Below are 10,197 nucleotides of genomic sequence, written 5' to 3' on the forward strand. Positions count from 1 at the left end.
TTAGTGACGAATTGAGAAACAAATAAGTGCTTGAAGGACCTTCTGCAACAAATCTTTTATACTATTTTTTGCCGCTTTATACCATTTTATAAATAAAAAAAAAAAAAATTTAATGTAGGGAATTTTGCGGTGGTTGGTGACATTTTTTATGTGGCATAATTTTAGCCGGCTGTGAAAAAAATTAATTTCAAACGTCAGATTTTTTTTATTTTCGCATTTGATGTTTGAAAATGATGCTGAAGAAAATTTATCACTAACGCCGCCGCAAATTAGGCAAATTGCACAAAAGACGTTAGAAAATTTATTGTCGGAGAAGTCCAAATCCCAGAATAAAAATTAAACGTTTTGTTCATTGTTATTTATTAATTTGCTTTTTTCCCTGCGAAATTTATTTTTTGACATCTGTCAGTTGACACTTCACGCTACCAACATCAATACAGTACATTTTACTAGTCTATTCTAACACGCCAACGACCTATTAAAGCACTCAAATGACGTCATTTGGGTGCTAGAATAGACTTATTCTAAACGCAAAATAGAAAAAAAAAAGTTATCGAATTGAATATCTTTAAATATTGTCATCAACTATATTTTAAGTAATGTTGTGGATCCGGAAGATATCCACCTTAACTTCTTATATTGTTTTTCCTTGCATATTTGTTAAGTATGTTTTTGGTCCAAATTGACCTTTATCATTCTTCATCTTGGTGTGTCATCATCTTAAGCAAACATAGAGACTCTCAAGGAATAGGGAATGACCTATTACTTATGAGTCGTCAAGAGTGTTATACGAGATTGTTTTATAACTTTTTTTCATAGCTTTTTCTACTTCATTTGTACACCATGTTCCTCTGATAATTCTTTGAGATTCGGTATGATCACAATCACGTATATTCTTATTTAATTTGGCACATAATCTAGATAATGGAAACTTTTCAACTTTTCTGCACCAGATTTATCTTCGCCTTTAGCTATGGGCTGGCCAGCGAAGCAGTAGTCCCTTTCAGAGACGCTTCGCCAGACTTTATTCTTTACTGGTAATACAGAATGATATAATTTTCTTGGTGGTAAAATAGCACATTTTATCAATCCATACCATTTTAAACGATACATAGAAGGTTTGAATATTTTAGTAGGGTGTCCAACTGGATAGTCATCATAACATTGTACTGTTGGATATAAACTGCAAACATCTATATATTTCATTTTCTTTCCCTTAACTTTCAATTTTGTTGCATTAGTTCTTCCTCCAAAGAATGCATTTCTAGGACTTAGTTCTTTTTCAGTTCGTTTCATTTCTTCTTTATATTCTTTAGATTTAGTCCAATTGCATTCCCACATTTCTATTAAATAATAACCAGCTTTTTTGATTTGCCCACTTCTTTCTATTGTTTGTTCATAAAGATCTTTCATACTTATTCTGAGAGAAAACTAAAAACAATCAGAAAAATAATTTACCTTGAAATTTTAGAACATATCAATAAAATGTTATAGAACATAATGATAGGTCTTGTATTTTCTCATAGGCTATGAGTCATATCTGTGCAAACGACGAATATCGGTCTCAAGTAGGTGCTACAAATCAACCGGAAAACATCGTCATTCGTTACGTTAGTTTTGTCTCTCTCTCGTCTGTTTGTATGTATTTGAATTTCAAAGTAGAATAGTCGACGTTTTCAGTTTTCATTTACAGCTTTTTCACTGGTTTATCACTCCGCCTTCGCGCAAATATTTCCAAGGTCATAGCCTATGAGAGAATCGAACACGTCTATAGTCTATTTTTTCCTGGTAGGCGCGTGCGTGCGCATTTACAAAATCCTGCAACGAAATGCGACTTTCCTATTGGCTACTTTATTTTTCTACTTACACTGGAGAAATGTGCAATATTACAGTGTTCTGTTTCTGTACTGTCAATCAGGTCCAAGCTGCCATTTTTGTTTCATCGTGTCTTAATTTTCCTTTCGTGGTTTGTGTGTGTTTTTTTGTTTGTTTTGTGTTGTGTCCATTTATTTATTAAAAAAACAGTTCTTAGAGGTTAAGAAGTTCTTATATGTCAACAAGATGTCTCAATTTCGATCACCAAATAAGTAAGTTGGATTTATGCTAACAGAAAGTAACAGTTTTTTATTAATGCATATAGCAAATTTCTCACAAGCCGAGAAAGAAATGATCGTTAAAGTATTTCGTGAGATCTCCAAGGATTTTGCCGAGTTAACCAAGACGGCTCAAATGGAAAAAACTGCAGATTATACTGGTATTGTTTTCTGATTTTTTTTTTGTTGTATCACAGCTTAATTACTTTGTGTTGAAGGTTGTGGATTTAGAACCATTCAACGATACTTGGCGGAAGAAAAGAAGTGTGGGCAATTACAGGCACCGAAGAAACCTGATAGGAAATGTATGATTCAATTGGATGAACATCACAAATATCTCATTCGAAAAACAGTGCACTCATTTTTCTCTGCAAACAGAATTCCTACAATTGATGCTGTGTAAATTAAGCCTTTTCCTTTTCTCTTGCAAAATACATGGTTATGAAATTTTTGCTGCTTTCATGTGAACTGTCAATTTTTGTCAATGTCACTGTAATTATTTTTATTTAGGTGAAAAGTGCGGTGATGATTATTTTATTTTATTTGAAATTAACGATTGAATCCAAAAGTATGGAGTTGTTTTGTACCCAAATTAACTCCTGTATGTATTAAATAAAAATAAAAAATGTTGTACATTTAATATTTGTTATCAATTTTTCCACGAGTTTATTCATAAACTTTTTTGTTTACATTTTACAAATTATACAAAAATTAAATCATGAACATGTGTTTTAATATGCAACCAAAAATAATGATCCCCCTAGATTATATGCAACCAAAAATACTAACAATTCCTGCATCCTGCTAAAAATCTTAGCTATGTGATTCTACCTTTCGGAGATGCGCAAGCACGCGCCTACCAGGAAAAAATAGACTTTAGTATAGTCCTATAGAAACTCTAGTGGAATTCGACTTTAGTTGTAAATTTACCAACAACAACCGAAGAATAAGATTTTATTATCAAGTAATAACCTTTGTCATAAATACAACTACCACTACCTGTAACATCCCTACTTGAAGCGAACATTGCGAACCCCAAACTGACAACCCTCTTTAGCATTTATTAGTAGGATTATTGCTGCAGCATAAAATTCTATTTTTCAAGTGACAAACATAAATTTACGACCAAAGTCGAGTTCCACTAGAGTTTCTGTAGGACTATACCCTGCTTGTTACTCCCCTCCAAGAAGGAAACGGCAAAAAAAAAAATTGTCTAATTGTTTGAAAAATTAAACTTAAACATATGATTTTATTAATTGTACAATTTGGAAAAGAAAGCCCGTGTTTAGATGAATTTGAGATTTGAGACTGTTTCTCAATATGTTAGGTTAAGAAAACGTTGTATTTTTCGAAAGCACATTGACCTTATCATATTGTTTAAGTTTATTTTGATCCCTAAAGTTGTAATTTCCTGATCCTGGTCGAGGCTCGAAAAGTAAAGTATTCTGAAAGCACGTGCGGTTTTGGTGCATCCGTTATTAAATTACGTTGGTGCATTTTCAAATTAACTAATCTCATTAGTTATTACATGCCAGAATATGCCATGCTGTGCCAGAATACGATAATTAAACCTATTTTGCCCCTATGTATACAGGCTGAGTCGGGAGGAACGACCGAAACTCCATGAGTGTATTTACACGTTAAAATAATAAAAACTTGTATGTTCTTATCCGATTTTCATTTGTTTTCAAGTTATAGCGTAATTAAAAATTTTGCCTTCTACTTGTGTCCAAATTTTCGCTTGTTTTCACATTCAAAACATTTTGTAATCAAAGTATGCCATGTATGTTTGAGGCTCAAAAACATTTGGCTGGTTAAAAAATGAAGTGTACAAAATACAAGTGAACACTCGGGAAGCACTAATTCGATGTATTAGAAATACTGCAGTCAAGAAGGCATGAAGCAATTAGGAGAGCTCTTCGTAGATGAAGCAGAAAATGTTTAGAGGTCAACCCGCTTATTAAAACATTGATAATGTTTGCAATTTTGTTTATTTGTTATTATGCTATACCCTGAAAACAAATGAAAATCGGATAAGAACATATGAGTTTTTTTTTAACATTATTTTCACGTCTAATACACTCATGAAGTTTCGACCGTTCTTCTCGACTCACCTGTATATTCTCCTACCTCTTTCCTAGTATCAATAACAATGTTTTAGCTGTTTTTTATGAAATGCAAATTATCTGTCATATATTATAATAACAATAACAGGACGGTCCACCCATCTTGAAAGTACCATAATCATTCCATCTGCGAAGTTAAGCAACATACCATCCGGCCAGTGTTTGGATAGGTGGACGCGGGGAACACCGCGTTCCGGTGCAACATTTCATAGGTTCAATATTTGATTTCAGTATTGTCTGCAATCCGTAATTCTGTATTGACATACTCCGTCGTGGTAAAAGTGAGCGTAGCAAAATAATTGACAATGTGATTTCAAAGGAATTATTGTTTGATAGAAATCTCCGTAGTGGTAAATAAATCCGTCCTCGATGCCGTACTGCTCCCCTTGTAATATTTATTTTATGCTTCTACTTATAGGGAATTTGCAACAATTTAGACACTTTAAACATGTCCTATAATAATTATTCGAGTATGAAAAATACTCATTAAATCCGAATAATAAAAATATATTTACCCCAAATTTCAGTAATCAATTAATATTTTAAGAGCAAAGAAGTATTAATTAAGAATTGCAAAAATAAAAACTATATGTTTTATAAATATTTTCTTGAATAAAAAAGAAAAGCCCATTCGTTCTTGCTACGTATTTAACAAGAGTGAAAAGATAAATAAAATCTTAATAATGAACAGCGATAGGATCTCCCCCGATGTTTGCTTACACATCTCTGTCAACTCAAAAGTTAAATTACATACTAGTCAGAGCTGATATTCTATTAAAGCCTGCAGTTTCAGGATGTATCAAAAATTTCCTTTTTATTTAATAAAGTTCAATAAACATGGGCAACACATTTCACGTAAAAAGTAAAATGTCTATCAATGTTCAATTTCCGTTTGCAACCCAACTGTGAAGACTTGTATACTTTAAAGAGAAGATGTTGATGAGATATTACTAAAAAAGTTTAACGTTAACATCCATGCTCCTCTCGTCCTTTTATAAATAATACACCACTCGGATTTTATTGATACTGGCAGCTTCTGTAATATGATATTTATCACATTTTTACGATACCAATGAAGATAGTGACTGACACTGTTTACGTTTTAAATTAACATAAAACGGAAAAATCTTGATGTTTTCATGTACCTACACCGTATAATGAAACTTGTGAAAGATGAGACTAATAATAATCAGGTGAAGGTAAAATTTCGTGGTTGGGGAACCGCCGAAGATGAGACGCAATTAAAGACTAAAGCTCACCTTATCACTTTAAATTCTGGGGTAATTAATCGAATGATTTGGTTTAAATTTAGCAAGGTGTACAGCCCGCTTGGCAACTCACCACGTGTAAAATCGCGATGTGTTTGGGGTAGGGAATATATGATGAGATTTGTACGTCAGCAGCACTGGGAGCAATTTAATTATCATCAATTTCACATCGAAGGCGGCCCGATGAAAAGATCCATCGTTATCGTTTACTTTTCTTATTTTCCTCCATGTCGTGATATGTTCGGAAAGGAGGAAGAGGATTTGAAACTTACGTCATTTAGGGGCAATTTCCAAGTTTCGCAAGGATGTCTGCAGTTGACGTTAACTGCTAAGAAAAGGGAACCTCTTCAGGTATTACAGAGTGGCATTAATTTAATTTAGAGAGAGAGGAAGGGCGAAAGTTCCGTGTTAGTAATCCTATTGTAATTAAGGTAGTGCAGAGGTACATATGGAATTAATGCAGACGCACACATGTGCATAATACAGAGGGTAACAGCTATTGTTTGCCTAATCGAGGTGTGGAAATTTCGCCATGAGTAATTAATTTGTTGATTGGAGTAAAATGATGCGATGACTGAACGAAGCGGTATTTTGTAAATTCGATACCAGAAAAAGTCCGCCATAAATCATATTAGGATAAATTAATCTTCATTATACGTTGTAATAATTTTAATAAAGTTTTATCAATAAAGCTTCCGTAAGCTTTTATAAAGCTGTAACGAGCGATTATATCAAATTTGTGGATAATGCCGGCCATTTCCAAAATTAAAAAAGTTTTTACTTCTCCGTAACTAATAAAATTTATTATTCGCCACTGATGCCACATAATTATTTTATCCGCCATAACTGTTGTCAATTATTACGGTAAAATGTGACGTCCATAATAAAATTGGATTTTATTTGTGTAAAACGCTGTCATTTCGTCATATAAAGAAAAATTCACTGCAGCTGTGATAAAAGGAAGAAACAAGTTTGCGAGCTTTGAATACCTCAAATATCGCATTTTAACATTATTAAAGTAAGTAGACGTTAAAAGCTCTTCTCGAGAGACTAATTAGGGGTAAGATGTATAAAAAATTAATTCTAGAAATTTAATCTTTATGTTTATCACGAATTCTCTTCTCAAGAATATGGTTCAGTTTTATAACCCCATCTTAAACGATCTTCAATGAACTTTTTTTATTCTTATAGTAGATAAACAAAAACGCTATTTGAAGTAGACAAATACGTGCAATATGTTTAATCTAAATGCGAATGTAAATGGCTGATGTATTAACAACCTTGATGAAGTTCTTAAACTAAAAAAACGTTCAGAGAATTTACATAGTTTTGTTTTTACTCATAACATTGCTAGCATTACTCATTTAGATGAATTCATTTAGATGGGTACACAAATATAACTTTCGAAACGAGTATTCCGCATTATACGTCAAGGACTGTAGTCCTTTATTATCGCTCCTTTCCTTCGTCGAGTTTATTTTTATCTCTATTTGGGAATTTTCTCCGTAATGTTGCTTTTTCTTTTAATTTAATTCCCCAAGTTAGTTATTTATTCAAAAAAAAAAAAAAAATCATCTGAAACATTTTCCTTCGATATACATTTATTTAAATCAAATCGAATAATAAATAACAGAGTTCAAATAATAAATAGTTTCTAAGCTGATCGAGTACTTTGAAATTTTTTTGCCGAAATCCTACGTTGTGATGAGCAAGTGACAGTTCTCAAATAACAGACGCTGAGTTTTGTTTTTTTGTTGTTGTTGTTGTTTTGTTGTTTCTTTTAGACATAAGAAAGAAATCAGCAACTTATAAACCACCATTTTTGCCACAAATACATCTATTTGCCATCATTTAACTGTAACACAATTGTTTATACTTTTCCGTAATTTATTTAAGGCTTGTAGTGCACGATGCCGTCTAAAGACTTGGTTAAGATTTTTATTGCACTCTGTTTCGGAAAAGAGTATTTGTTATTTAATGAACGTGGAAGAAATTCCATTAAATCAGGGAAAACCAATACGCACAAGGGTACGATATTTTATGAGTCTTTAAATTAGAGAAAAGTTGCTTAACTTATCGATTTATTTATGTATCAAATAATCAAGTTTTCCGCTTCTGCGAAGTTGATCATGTCTGTTACTTTGAAATTTTTTCCAAAGATGAAATATGTAATAATGAAAATCGTCAGCGTAACTAATTCGTAATATAAATTTTATAAAAACAGAGTTAAATTTGCATCTGAAATAAACCTTTAGTCAAGAGAGATTGCCAATCACATTGCTGAGCAGCCTGCTCACGTGAATGTTAAAGTTATTCTAATTTTTGCAATAACCTAGCGAATTCTGTGAAGTACTTTTTTTTTCTCATTAGTACCTGGAATAAAGCTGTATGTAAATACAAAACTTTCTGGAATTCAATAAAAGAGATCTTATTTTACAAAAGACCTTGTTTTTATTAAATATTTCTAATTAAATTTACTGGTTATTTAAAAATGCAAAACTTTTTCACTTCTAAAACATTATAGAAGAAGATTAATCCGCATCAGAAGATTCTTCCGGTGAACACCATACTGTCCACTGTCAGCTGTTGTATCATTTTCTTTAAAACAATAAATAAATAAAAAGCTACAATAATAAATCTTGATTTGACTTGGAAAGTTTCCATTGGTAGTTTCAGTTGTTCCACATATACGCATTTTAAAAACGTTTTAGATGTGGATTCTGGATTGTCAAACTCAAGGTTGCTTCAAACTTATGATTGAACTGTACACCAGCGGCAATTATTTTGGAAACACCAGCCTAATCTAGTTTACTGGATATTTCTAATATTTGATAGTGTAAGCGTTATGTCATGCACTCATGTCATCGTTGAGCGCATTCAACAGACTGTCGTAGCTGAAATTGATATGTCAATAATATTGTCAAAGTGACAAACAATTTACAATAGAAAAATCTTGCTGTTTCCAAATTAATGGCCGCCACTGTACATTAGTGAGAAATCTGTCATAAATTCCAAATACCTTATAATAAGCGCGCCTAGTTATTTTTCCTGGTAGTGCCAACTGCCAACTTAACGGCAAGTCCCCAATCGACATCTATAACATTCCGATTATACGTCTTTTAACAAAAATAGGTTTCCAGAACCACTTATAAAATTTAATAACAAATTGTCAACATGTATTTTCAGGTACTTACATTGAATCTTCCACCGTCATTGTAGCAAACGGAACAAATACGCTTATGCCACAAATAAAACCGCTTTCATTTGAACATGAATACGATTGCCTAGTTCCTGCAAAATTTAATTTCAGCAACTTCCGCACGTGAAACCAACGGAAGGGCAAATATCATAGCAACTAAAGTTGGCAATGGGGTTTAATTGGTTAATTTAGAGCAACAATTACGAGTCGAAATTTAAAGAAACAGAGTCAATAATTTTTTACCAACATTCAACTGCTCAATTTTCATAAATCAATTTTCATATCATATTAACTTTTAGATTCAAATTCAACTAAGTTAATACATAATACATATTTATTAAGTACGAGAAAATATTATATATCTACATTTTTAAACATTAGTCAGTTTTGACAGTCAGTTGTTTCAAAATATTCAAAAATGGTTTATATTGAGTCATTATAAATGATTGTCCCATCGCAGTAGGCATTGGTGACGTAGTTGAATGTGCCGCAAGCCTCATAACATGAGTGAGACTAGTATCGCGGATAGGTGGCGCGACCGGCGGTAGTGGAAATCTGTCTACTAGTTTGTCTAACGTTGCGAGGCTGGCGGACATCCAAAATTTGTGTGGGTTCTCATGTTTTCAGTTTTCAACGCCAGCTGCGATGGGACAATCATTTATATTAGGCATTGAATTACACTTTTAACAATTCAACAGGATATGTTTTTAAACGTTCACGTAATAACGGTCTGGTAGTCTGTTTCGCAGTATTTAGTATGGAGAAAAAATAACAAAATTCTTTTGCAAGTAAAGAAAATTTTACTTAATTCGTAAAGCTGTCTATTAACAACTCTAGGTACTTAAAATTCAACGATTTCGGCGGATTCTCGTCGTTCCTTTCTAGATCTGAAGGTAAAGCGCCATTAAGAGAAAACTATTTATTCTTCATATTGGAAAGTAAACGAGATCGGAACTGCATTAAACTTCTTTGAAGTTTAAATAAAAAAACATGCTTTATGTGTGTTTCCGTTTTATTGATAAAGCACTAATTCTCAATCTTGGTATACAAATGTACGTGAAAAAGAAATGTATATCTTAGTTAACACCAGTGAAAATGCTAAGAGCGTGTGGAATCGGATAAAGAAAATCTAATCGTTTTATTCGAACGCTCTTTGTTTTTCTCTTCGCCATATGTCAACAGGACGCCTAATAAACAATCCCGAATGATTTTCAAAAAGCCAGCCATCTCGCAAGTTGGGGTATTGTTAAGTTTTACCAATTCAATTTCGTGGTTGTTTTTATTCAATTTATATCGAAATTGGTAACGGGTCCGCTTCCTGAATACCAATTAACCGTCTCACCGTCACAACTTTCTAATTAAACGACCACCTCGACTCATACTTTGAAACGAGGACGGGCCAGGGGAGAATTTGTTGTTATTTGATAACCAACGATAATCCTGTAAAACACGCTTCCTTATTCCTGCAGGCATGCGCACGTTATCCTTGTATAAGTGCCACGATGCATCCA

General features: G+C 32.9%; 1 long non-coding RNA gene across 1 annotated transcript; it reads left to right on the plus strand.

Annotated features, from left to right (window-relative positions):
* The first annotated feature begins 1,774 nt into the window (after nt 1-1,774).
* On the plus strand, nt 1,775-2,733 carry LOC138124092 (uncharacterized). Its single transcript, XR_011157000.1, has 2 exons — nt 1,775-2,254; nt 2,312-2,733. It is a non-coding gene; the product is annotated as an uncharacterized lncRNA (long non-coding RNA).
* The last annotated feature ends 7,464 nt before the right edge of the window (nt 2,734-10,197 follow it).

The sequence above is a fragment of the Tenebrio molitor genome, chromosome 2, assembly GCF_963966145.1.
Source record: "Tenebrio molitor chromosome 2, icTenMoli1.1, whole genome shotgun sequence".
Lineage (NCBI taxonomy): Eukaryota > Metazoa > Arthropoda > Insecta > Coleoptera > Tenebrionidae > Tenebrio > Tenebrio molitor.